This window comes from Geospiza fortis, unplaced genomic scaffold (assembly GCF_000277835.1).
Source record: "Geospiza fortis unplaced genomic scaffold, GeoFor_1.0 scaffold190, whole genome shotgun sequence".
NCBI classification, from domain to species: Eukaryota; Metazoa; Chordata; class Aves; order Passeriformes; family Thraupidae; genus Geospiza; species Geospiza fortis.
This window is the reverse complement of record NW_005054328.1, coordinates 2,986,288-2,997,977: the sequence shown is the minus strand read 5'-3', so window position 1 is coordinate 2,997,977 and position 11,690 is coordinate 2,986,288. Positions and strand designations below refer to the sequence as shown.

Below are 11,690 nucleotides of genomic sequence, written 5' to 3'. Positions count from 1 at the left end.
CTCAGTCTATTTTTAAAATGGCTATAAAATATTACTGTAGTTCCTTGCAAAATAAAGGTTGTAGAACAAGAACTTTTGCCCCATTGTAAGACAAAGCTGGAAGGCCATTCTAAGCTTTCTTTAGACTAGTTATAATAAATCTAATTTCTAAAAGCAAAACCAAACCCTTCCTAGTTTCTAGTGTCACATATGCATATATATGTACATGTCAGGCATATTCTGTAAGAAGTCAGAAGATGTGAACTCTTGAAGAGGTTCATAACTATTGGAGACAAAGCATGTGATGTATGTCAGGTGCATCTAGAATAACTGAGTAAGAAAGGAGTAGCAGTAGTGAATTTCTGTGATTCTGTTCATTGTCATCTTACAGATGGCTGCATGTTATTCAGAAGAGGGAGGAGTGATGCTACTGCAGCAGCTGGGGGTCATCCCAGAATGAGCTTGGAAGAAAGTTCCTGGTGGCTGAGTGCAGGAGCAGTGTGTGAATACTCTGCAGTGATTGCACAGCAGCGATGCTTTGTGGAGGACAATCTGGGGGGGTGGGGGCAGGGGGCAGAGCTGGGAAGGGCAGGAGGGGGAAAGTAGTCTGACCCTGTAATCTGGGTGGGTGGGTGTGGAGGAAGATATCTTGCACAACATAGGAGAAACATTTTTCTAGGAATAGGAGCAAGAGAGAAACAGCAAATTTTTTTGCATGAGCAAGCAAGCCTTGAATGTCACTAGATTTATTTTTTCCCCTCGGGCCCTTTATCAAAAATCCCGTTACTGAGGGCACAGTGCTTTTGTTTTGTTCCCTCTGGGATACATTCCTGGTAAAGCTTGTAATTGTAGGGGGGTTTTTTTTCCTACTTCCTTGGAGGCATTATTGCACTTAAGTATCATTTGTGTATTGGTGCCAAATCTCCACCTGCAGGATAACTACTAGCTGTGTTGATGAACTTCTGAAGTCTTTCAGGAAGCTTTGCCTTCTTTACCCCCAAGGGAACTAAGTGAGTAAAGGTTTAAAAAATGGTAAATCTGAGCATCAAGAGACTCCTGGGGAGTCTGCTATCACCTCAGTGACAATAGATACTGGACTTTGAGGTGAGATGGAAGAGAGAGAGCCAGGGGAGGGCTGGGTGAGCATAGCACCTCTATGCTGTTTTGGGATTCTTTATAATGGTCATACACAGAATGAGGGTTGCTTGGCCTCAGCAACAGAGGGCAGGTCAGGGCCTTGGATTCACAAGGTGTGTGCAGTGGTAGTTCATCAAAGGGAACAGTGGGACTGGTGCAGTTTGTTCTGATGCAGAGTAGCACAGAAAAGGCACAATTCCAAATAGTTGCATAAGGATAGATTTGGTTGTGACATTTTTGGCAGCTGGTTATCTTATATGACTATGATGAATCAGAAAGTTGACAATAGTTATTCAAAAATAGTGAATGTGGATAGTGTTAATAGGAATTAATGACAAGAGATGGCTAGTGCTCTGCTATTACACATGCTGTTAGGACTATGGGAAGTGTATGAAATTGGTTTTAAATATTGAGTTGCAAGTGCCAATTATAGCAGCAGTTGAATATAATTATGAAGACATCCCAAAAAAACAGAAAAAAAATTGTATTTCCAGATAGATGTCACCCTCGGTGATGAAACTGCAAGGTGAATCACTGCCATAGAGGTTGTAAGCAACTGATGGTAGAGCACTTGTCTTTGGCTCTGTTGCGCCACTGTCCCATTCACACTTGAATGATCACAGGGGTGTCCTGACTTATTTTTTAAATGCTGTCTCCTTTAAGTGAAAACAATTAAAACAATTATAATGCTCCTCATCTGATGAACGCTTCAGCATTAGCATTGGATTCATCCTTTCATGGTGGGGTGATGTTTTAGGTTCATAGATCCTACAATGCATTAGGTAATATACAGAAAGAAGCCAGCAGCACAAATATTGCATTCTTACAAAATCCAATGACCAGTTAATTACTTATAACAATAGACTTAGCTTATACCAAGCATGGAAAATACTGGCTGTCCCTTTATTCATCAAGCAATTAGACAAAGCATTTGGTATCATATATCTCTTAATAACAGTGCATCTGGCATGTTTAGCAGGTTATATTATTGTTGGACCATGAATAAAGGACTCAGTTATATATTGCTTCTTTCAAAAAGGGGTGTTCCAGCTTCCCCCTCATAGTCATACTTACACCAGATAACAAGCCATTGGCAAGAAGCTTTGTGGCCAAACACTGTTTGAGGATTCTTTTCAGTGCTTTCAATGCACTAGTCTTCCTGTTCCCAGTAAGGTCTGACAAGTCTTTGACAAATTAGAGGACTGGGCAATCACCCAACTGTATGAAGTTTAACAAAGGCAAGTGCTGGATCTGCACCTGGGATGGGCAACCCTGAATGTACAGACAGACTGGGAATGAGATGCTGGAAAACATCACCACGTAAAGGGACCTAGGGGTCCTGGTCAATGGCAAGTTGAACATGAGTCAGCAGTGCCCTGGCAGCCAGGAGAGCCAACCCTGTCCTGGGGGCATCAGGCACAGCATCACCAGCTGGACAAGAGAGGGGATTGTCCTGCTCTGCTCTGCACTGAGGCAGCCTCACCTCGAGTGCTGGGGGCAGTTCTGGGCACCACAATGTAAGAAAGACATTAAACTATCAGAGAGTGTCCATGGAGGGTAGCAAAGATGGGGAAGGGCCTTGAGGGGAAGCTGTGTGAGGAGCAGCTGAGGGCACTGGGTCTGTTCAGCCTGGAAGAGACTGAGGGGAGACCTCACTGCAGTTACAGCTTCCTTGTGAGGGGAGGAGGAGGGGCAGGTGCTGATCTCTGCTCTGTGGTGACAGTGACAGGATCCAAGGGAATGGCCTGAGTTGTATCAGGGAAGGTTTAAGTTGGATAATAGGAAAAAGGTTTTTCACCCAGAGGGTGTTTGGGCATTGGAATGGGCTCCCCAGGAAGGTGGTCACAGCACCAAGCCTGACAGAGTTCAAGGAATGTTGGGACAATGCTCTCGGGCACATGATGAGATATTTGAGGCGGACCTAAGCAGCGCCAGCAGTGGGATTTTGATGGTCCTTGCTGGTCCCTTCCAACTCAAGATATTCTATAATTCTAAGATGTAAGATGTCCTTTGTGACACCTCTCAAGCACCTTTAAATAGATTTGTTGGGAGCAACTGCAGCCAGCGCTTGACTACCACAAACTGTAGGTAGTTATCAGGTCAGAACACTGTAGCAATAATTGAGATATACTGTGAATCTCTCTGACAGATGTTAATTTGTTTACCTTCTTGTAATGTTACATTGTTTTCTTTCAACTCTCATCAGTTTGAGACTTTGTATTTTCTGGTTTATTTGCGACATCAACTCTTCCTGCAAGGATCTTTAGTGAGGCCCTGAGAAGCTTTTATTATCATTTTCAGCATTTCAGCATTTTCTCTTTATTTAGTGGACAGAATAAAGACTCAAATAATTTGGAGGCTGAGCAAAAGTGAACTGAGCTGTCTTAGGGTTTGTCACAAACTAGCTAGGATTTATCTCTGCCCCTAGAACTTCCTAGCAAAGGACATTGTTGTGGAATGTATTCCTTGTTTTACATACTATACCTTACTATAAGATATCTCAGTTTCAGAAGTAAAGCACAATGGCAGCTTCAGTTTTGTTTGTTGCAAAAGCTGTGTCTATGCTAGCAAACCAAAAGGTGCCAGGGCACAGAGCTGCAGACTTGAAGCCCAGAGCTGATGCTGTTAAGTTGTTGACAGCAGAGTCCCTGCACCAGGTCTGGGACAAGCAGCGTTCTCCCAGGCCACCCTTGGCATGGCTCAGGGGGTAGCTCAGGCCCAGCTGACAATGCAGATGCAGCTGTCCTGTTTTGGAGTTTTAAAGAGCCCAGTAATATGGATATGGCCACTGGCATGAGCAACTGGTCATAAATTGAGTGGGCAGTAGTGCTCTTCAGATTACTAGTATGGGTAAAATTCAAAACTGAGGAATACAGCAGCAAGAACACCTTACCTTCTGTGTACTGGATTTTGAAATTTTGTTGTCTGCAAATATGTCATGACCTGTCCTCTTACAGAGTCCTATGCTATTAGAATCGTCTATCAGTGAATGAACTCAAAGGCATACACACCACTCTCCTGGGGGAAGAGAAAAATGTAAGTATGCTGGCTGCTGAAAATTTTCAACTGAAAAATCAGGGTTGGGAGTTCATGGGAACAACACAATTCAGAGGTACACTTCATGTGGTGAAATCTGGGATGCACCAAGACTGGCAATTTGTTAAACCCTGCTATGCAGGATCTGAGGAAAGCACTTTCAGACATATATACAAACAAATTGATACATGGACTAAATAGACATCACTTTATTATAACAACTATTTTAAAAATAAATTCCTATGTATTTCTTCAATTTAGTTTTCATAAGATGTGTTTCTTTACATTAGCTGATTGACTTTTAGTGTTATTTGATGCTTTATTTATAAGACTCTGTCAAGAGGTAATTATTAGTAGTCAAATTTGATGCTAAAAGATAAAGTTCAATTCCTTTTTTATTCAATCTTGGAAGTTAGATTTAAAAGAAAATTCACACGTGCAGAAACAAGCACTAGGCTTGTGCTCGAGAGCTTATTGCATGAACATCCATCAGCGATGGGGTGAGAATGTGCATGACACTAACTATAAAATAATCTTTCCATTACTTTACGAATCAAAATAGAGATACATAATTTTCCAACAGTGAGAGTTTCTGAGTGTCTAAAAAACTTCTTAGTTTGCCCAGCACTGCCTGTTCCAGCTAGCTCATGATCCACAAATCTCTGCTTGTCTTGTTTGTACACCCTATTTGTGGATCATTTTCTGAGCATGCTTACCAAACTAGGTCCTAACCAAAGAGGGGGTTGTGCAGTTTTAATTTACTTTTGTTGCAGGAGGATCCCACTTCAGTTCAAATTCTTCCAAGGAAGAGAAATCAGTATTTTGTACCTCAGAACAGACTGAGCTAGCCACTTGGGAAAATATCCTCAAGAGCGGGTTCTTCCTAATCTCTATTAAGAAAGCCGTTCCACTCTGCATGAGAAAACTACCGATCAGTCCATCTAGAATGATCACAATCTTTTAATCTTGTGGTAGGGCCTCACCTGGGAAAAGGGAGTCATGTGTGCCAGTCTTCATCTTACATTAGTATTAGGTTAAAAACAAGGAAGCAAACAAAAAACGCAACCAGTGTCACGTATATGCAGGGATCATTTGCTGTCTGATCACACTTCTAGTGAAGCACTGGTACTCCACAACCTGTAAAATCAAGAGCTTGGTTCAATTACTTTAAATCAGCAGTTATCTTACACAATTTGTATCTCAATTAGTACACCATGCCTATGCAGCTCACCAGAGCTGGGCAAACTGAAAATATAAAATAATCCTTTCAAGGCACCAAGTAGATGCTATACAAGAATACAAAATGTTGAGAAATCTGGATCAGCAGACCAGTATTTTCTCAGAAGACTGAACAATAAATGGAGATCGGAATCTCAGTGATGCCTATTTCATGGATGACTGACAAATCACATATGCTACACAAAGTAGGCACTGTCAGCCAAATGGCTCAATGCTAACAGCCCTGAATTTTTACTGTAAGTGCAAATATTGGTACTACTTACTCTACATCATTGCTATTTTGGGGAAAGTAGATATTTCAATTGCACTGAAATAAAAATACTAGGTTGGTCTAAACTAAAACAAAATTAGAAGGAAGCACTTGGGAAAAACTAAGGCTGGCAACAGAGCAAGGCTGTGTTGGATCAGACTAATGAGTTTAAAATTATGTATCTGTTCTATCACTGGCTATTCTTACCTGTAGAAGTATCAGTTCTTCTACAGACTACTAAAATCCTTGCCATTGAGACTTCTGAGGCAAAAGTGAAGCCCGAATGGCTATATTTTGTTATGAGGAAAAACATAGTTCTTAATTTAAAATCTTTCAAGCATTTCAATTCTTGAACTATAACCTAGAGTTTATAGAGGGTCTTGCTTTATCTTCTCTGAAACAGAGAAATTTTGTATGCACTGATTGAATATTACTTCCTCCATGTATTTTATTCCTTTTCCTTGGTCTTTAATCCTATTCCTCAAGTATTTTTCCTTGATCCTAATTTTCTCCTGAACTCTAATTTTTTGAGATAAGGTGAAAGACTTAATGCAGTATTACAACAGAAGGTGTGTTATTGTTTTGTTTCACTGGCTTCATATTAGAGTTCTAGAAAAAGAAAATTACCGTATTCTTAATGTTGACTATGTAATAAATAGAATGGTCTTTTAAAAAGATTTACTACTGGCTATCAAATACAGGGTTTTTTTTCTCCCCTTTATATTGATTTGGAGCCCATAAGGAGCATGAATGACTCATATAATTCCTTCAGTAGACTATTTTGAATGTAACATCATGAAATTACACCTACATTGTTCTGCTTATCTCTTCCCTGGATAGATCTCACTGATATTTCTTACGTCCTCCTCTACTTTTATCTAAATTGCATATTAGCAAGTTTATCAGACTATATGTCTGATAACAATATCACAGAATCCCTTAAGTTATTACATAGATATAAATCTTTAACAGTCTTTTGTATTAACTCAGAGCAATTCCAAGTCTATATGAAAGCTAATGATAGCCAGCATCATTTTGAAAAATCAGGCAAATAACCTCTCATCTGTATTTTTAAAAGTTGCATTTTTAACAGGCTACTACAGTAAATGGAAACATCAAATCCATACCCCTAACTGGAAATGACCCTCAAACTTGGTTAAACAGAAATCTAAATTTTCATTTAGAGAAATGGAAAGAGAAACAGTAGCTGAAGGCCACCATTAAATTGTGCCTTAACAAACTTTATAATTTACCAGTTTAAATAAAATTTGTTATTTAACACCTCAAGTAATTCAGACTCAGAACACTAATATGAAATCATTGAAACAAATGAATGATACACGTTATTTGGAGAATCTTCAGCTCAACAAAAATTGCCTTAGCATATTAGAACACTTTACTACAAAGTGAAGTAACAGCAAACATTTTCAAAATTTTTGTAGAAGTAATAATCTAAGCAAATAATTGTCAATATACAAAACAACATCATTCCTATTTTCATTATGGAATAGGTCTCCTCTAAAATATACCCTGTGTATTAATTTTTTCAATGCTTCCCTTAAAAAAACTTCTACATAATCCTTAGAAGACTCAGAAAACTTTGGAGACATCAAATAGGTGTGAAAATAGACATGGCAAATATCCAAGAGTCTCTGTGAAGGAAAGCCCAATAGTAAACAATTAAGTACAGCATTTTAATAATTTTCTCAATATCCTCTGGATAATTAAGGAATGGATTCAGCATAGAAAGTTGAAATGTCAAACAGATCCAGGAAATTTAATTGAAAGTCTTTTACAAAATACAGGAACACAAATAAATTTACTTTAAAACAAAATAAACCCAAACAAAATCCCCAGCATGAACCCAGTAGAATTCCTCTATTCAGTAGGAATAACATAGGCCTTATTCTTAGTTTCTCTTTGTAAGGGAAGGTTTTGTACTCCAAGATATAACAGTGAAACTGAAAGAATGTCAAGGCTGGTGCAATTTATATTTATTTGGGTAACAGCATATTAAAGAGGTTTTTAGGTTCATTGGATGAACTCTAACAAGGCTCATTTACTGCTCAAAATATAAATGACATATAGATCTACTTTTAAAATCCTGATAGTAGATTTGCAGCTAATTATTTGTTTTTACACAAAATTGATAGAGAACATTTTCAGAGGCTAATCTCTTCGTGTGCTTGTAAAAAAGTGTTAATTTGTCAGTGCTGCTGGTGGTTTGGGTAATACAGGTGCCTAATTCTAAGCTCCTCTTGACCATTGGCGAGAAGCAAGCAGGAGTAACAGGAAATATTTTCAAAAATAGTGGAGTGGGAAGACATGCATGTTCTGTGGTAAAGGGCACACTGAAATGGGAAATAGAGTAAAAAATAGAAGCATACAGTTCACTATTTAATATCTGATAAGGGTAGAATACAAAGCAGCTAAGCGTTCTATTAGAAACTTCCTAGTAGAAAGTTCAGGTAGGTTACTGATGCAGGGTGCAGAAAAGATAAGAATGTATTCTTGGCATGAAGCATGACCAAGGGAGTATTTAAATGAATTTTGATGTGAAGCTACTTAGTTAAGCTCCAAGTAATTGTTTGAAACTACAGAAGGAATTTGCTCATAGTAGTATGGTAATTTAGCACATGTGGCTCTTTCTGCATGAAGTTAACACAAATGATAATAATAAAAAAAGTTTCTGGCCTCACAAGCACTCATCACACACGTCTTGCCCTTGTAAAGTTTATGGTTGGTTTCAAGAGTAAGAATCAACAAGCAACTAGTGTTGATAATTCTCATTTGAGGTGGAAAAAACTCACCAAAAAAACCCTGTTCAAGTAACCAACCAACCATCCAAACCCAAGGAAAACTCAGTCACTGCTTTATGTTGCTCTCAGCCACCCACTGCTAATATCATGCTTCAAATATTTAGCTACATTGTTCAGCTTGACAATCTACAAACCCTAAATACTTTCCTTTGTCTCTAGAGAAAAGGATAGGAGCAAATTTCAAAAGAAACAGAAAGGCTTTTCATGTCAAATACTGCCACTACTAGGGTCCAAAAAATGTACTTTTTGGGCACAAGGTATAAAATCATACGGACACAAAAAAACCCTGGCTAAAATATATCAGTAAAAAAAGAAACAAAAAACCCAACCCCAAACCCCTCAACCAACTAATCCTAAAAGTGCAGAAAGATACCAGAAAATTCAAGAAGAAACCAAAGATACTACATTCTTATCTGTCAAAGGTAACCAGTAATTGAAGAAAATTATAATATATCTGTACTTGGATATTTATAGAGCTTATAGCACTTTTTAGGGGGGAAGAGGAAGATGGAAGAAAAAAAAAAAAAGGCCAGGTTAGGGTAAAAAGAGACATCCCAAACCAGCAACTCTTAGGATCAGTCCATTGCTTAGTATAGCTGATGCGTAAAATCTACAGCAACAGGAAAAATCTATGAAACTTCCTTCTTTTTTTTTTCTTTTGGTAAAATTAAATTAGTAATTGTGTGTGAATATTAACATTTGAAAGTCACAAAATGAAATCATTCCATTACTATTTCTAATTTTTTTTAATGAAGACCTTTCAGAATAATTTCTCCTGAAAACACTGAATCTTGCTGATAAAGCAGGACTGATGTATTTTATTTTAGAATAATGTAAGGTGAAAAGATGGCATGAAAGGGATTATTAGAAAGCAAAACAATAAAGATAGTAAAAATTCAGAGATTATATTTTTCTTCACTTGTGTGCATTATAAAAAAATCTTAACTGAAAGAATAAAAAAACCTTTAAAAATATCTCTGAGAAATGAATGGAATATTTGTTACTGCTGCAGGAATTCAATCTAACGTGTATCACCAAGCAATAATAATTAGGCATTTTCTCTTGTGTGTGACTTTCATGTTGTGCCACACATGCACATAAAAATCCCATCAGATTTAATCTGTAAAAAGAAAGTGGAATGTACGTTTGTAAAAGCTATTTATTAAATATTACTTGTAGCACGGCAGTGCTCAAGCTCAAGTCTGGGACTATGATTTCATTTTGCTTGGTGATCAAAAAAAAATTAAATAAAAGACACAATCCTTATTTTATTGTCAAAACACCAAGAACTTTTTGATTCTGTAAGCTGTATTTTGAACTGCAACAGGAAAAGTTATGAGTTGCCAAAAGAACAAGGAGGGTCAATATATCTAGGAGAGGTTTTCCTGTACTTTCAGACTCCTTAACTGTTAAAATTTTTCTATTGCTTGGTTTACAGTTTCAGTGATGTCATACGTCAGTATACTTTCTTTTATGTAAACATCAAGGGAAATTAAAATGTTAATCACATTATTCATGTAGCCCTTTGTTGTGAGAATCACCTAGGAAAGATATTACAATACACATTTCACATTAGTAAGAAAAGATTCAAGGCACTTTATTTTTAAAATCTTTATTAGACATTAAATATGATTTCATTTCCTTTTCAATTATTTGAAGTGTGGATTTAAAGTGAAGCTGAAACAGAGTGGTTATTGTTACAAATCTGGGGAAAGGGAGATACATGTACATTTAAAAATATATAGTGATCATAGCTACAGATACAGTAATCAAATCTAGTACATACAGTCTTGCTTTTTTTTAATTAAAAAATTATGCTACAAAATTAATTTACCTTAATGATAAAAATTCTAGATTAGGATTTTAATGATTTTTTAGGACATGTGATAATTGTATATAAAAAATGCACAGCATCTAGACATCCACTATATAAATATAGTTTTTGTAATACAACAAAGGAAATAAGCGATGTTTTAGCCTCCCTTCTGTAACCTTTCAGGGCAACATTTCTTCAATAAAGCAGAAGGGTGATTGCAGCGAAGCTTTCTCACCATAATCAAGCACAAAGCTCGAGCTCGTACACTGAGCTTGCAGGCCTTGGAAACACATATAAAAATGCTCAACGCAGGTTACCCTCGTCTGTACAGAAATGTTGTTCAAATTTAATTTTGTTGAAAGTTAGATAGTTGAGAATTTCAGGGGGCTTTATGTATAGGAAAAAAATAGTTCTTTGTCTAGTTTCTGTACAATTTCAAATATACTTTTGTCTTTGCTTCCCAAGTTGCATCAGTTAAAAACTGAGGCTAAAGAAATGTTTAAAAATTACAGCTTGCCCTGTTTACATTGATCCCTGCTAAATTCATTCTTATTGTCCACAAACACATTTGTTCTTGCAAGGCCCAAGCTCGACGAGAAAAAGCACAGGCACGTGCAAAACATCAAGACAACGAATCATGCTCCTTTAAATCCCTCATCAGATATGGATTTTTTAAAAACAGCTGATTATCAGCGAACACCGGCTTTGTTTTTATTTTCTTTTAACTGTAAGCAGTAAAGAAACAGTTATAGCACAAACCGGAAGGTTTTATTCAGTATCCTCAAAGTCGCAAACATTAAATAAAGAAATTATTTAACCGCTAACCGGGCTCCGTACAATGTTGCAGCCTTTCAGGAACCTTCGCTAGGTTATCGATCCGCTAGTGATTTACCTCCAGCTCAGCCATAGGGTGCAGGCATCACCATCCCTCGCTGGTGCTCGCGTTGACAACGCTGCTCCTCTTGCCCACCGCTCCTGGAAGGCAGAAATTCGTCAGTCCCACATGTCTGATCTGCTTGGCGGCAAGAGCAATGAATAGAATCGTTATCAGCTGTCGGGGTTTGTTTGGTTGTTTTGGTTTTTGTTTCGTTGTTTTGTTTTTGTTTTTTTTTTTAAGGGAAGTTCTCAAAGCGAGCGCTCTGCGAGCCCTTCAACCCCCAGGCGGAGCCGCCTGGGCAGCCCCGCCGAACAAGGGAGAAAGAGAGAAAGACGAGTTTCTGGCTGCTGGGGGCTGGCTGGGATTTCCCCCCGCTGCAGACCCACGGCAGGAAGCCGGGCGCGATGTTGCAAGAATAAGAACCAACAACGCGTGACACTGTGGCACTTACGCGCAGATGCCAAAGCCCCTGGCAGCGCCCCGAGGTTCCCGGCTGGCTCCGAGGGGGCGGGCTGGGCACAGGGGGAGCCGCGAGCC

At 38.3% G+C, this 11,690-nt stretch overlaps 1 long non-coding RNA gene across 1 annotated transcript; it reads right to left on the bottom strand.

The window, feature by feature from the left end:
- Positions 1 to 10,061: 10,061 nt before the first annotated feature.
- LOC115947879 lies at positions 10,062 to 11,690 on the bottom strand. The gene is made up of 3 exons (XR_004081737.1): positions 11,605 to 11,690; positions 11,169 to 11,251; positions 10,062 to 10,556 (listed from the first exon to the last, which is right to left on the bottom strand). It is a non-coding gene; the product is annotated as an uncharacterized LOC115947879 (long non-coding RNA).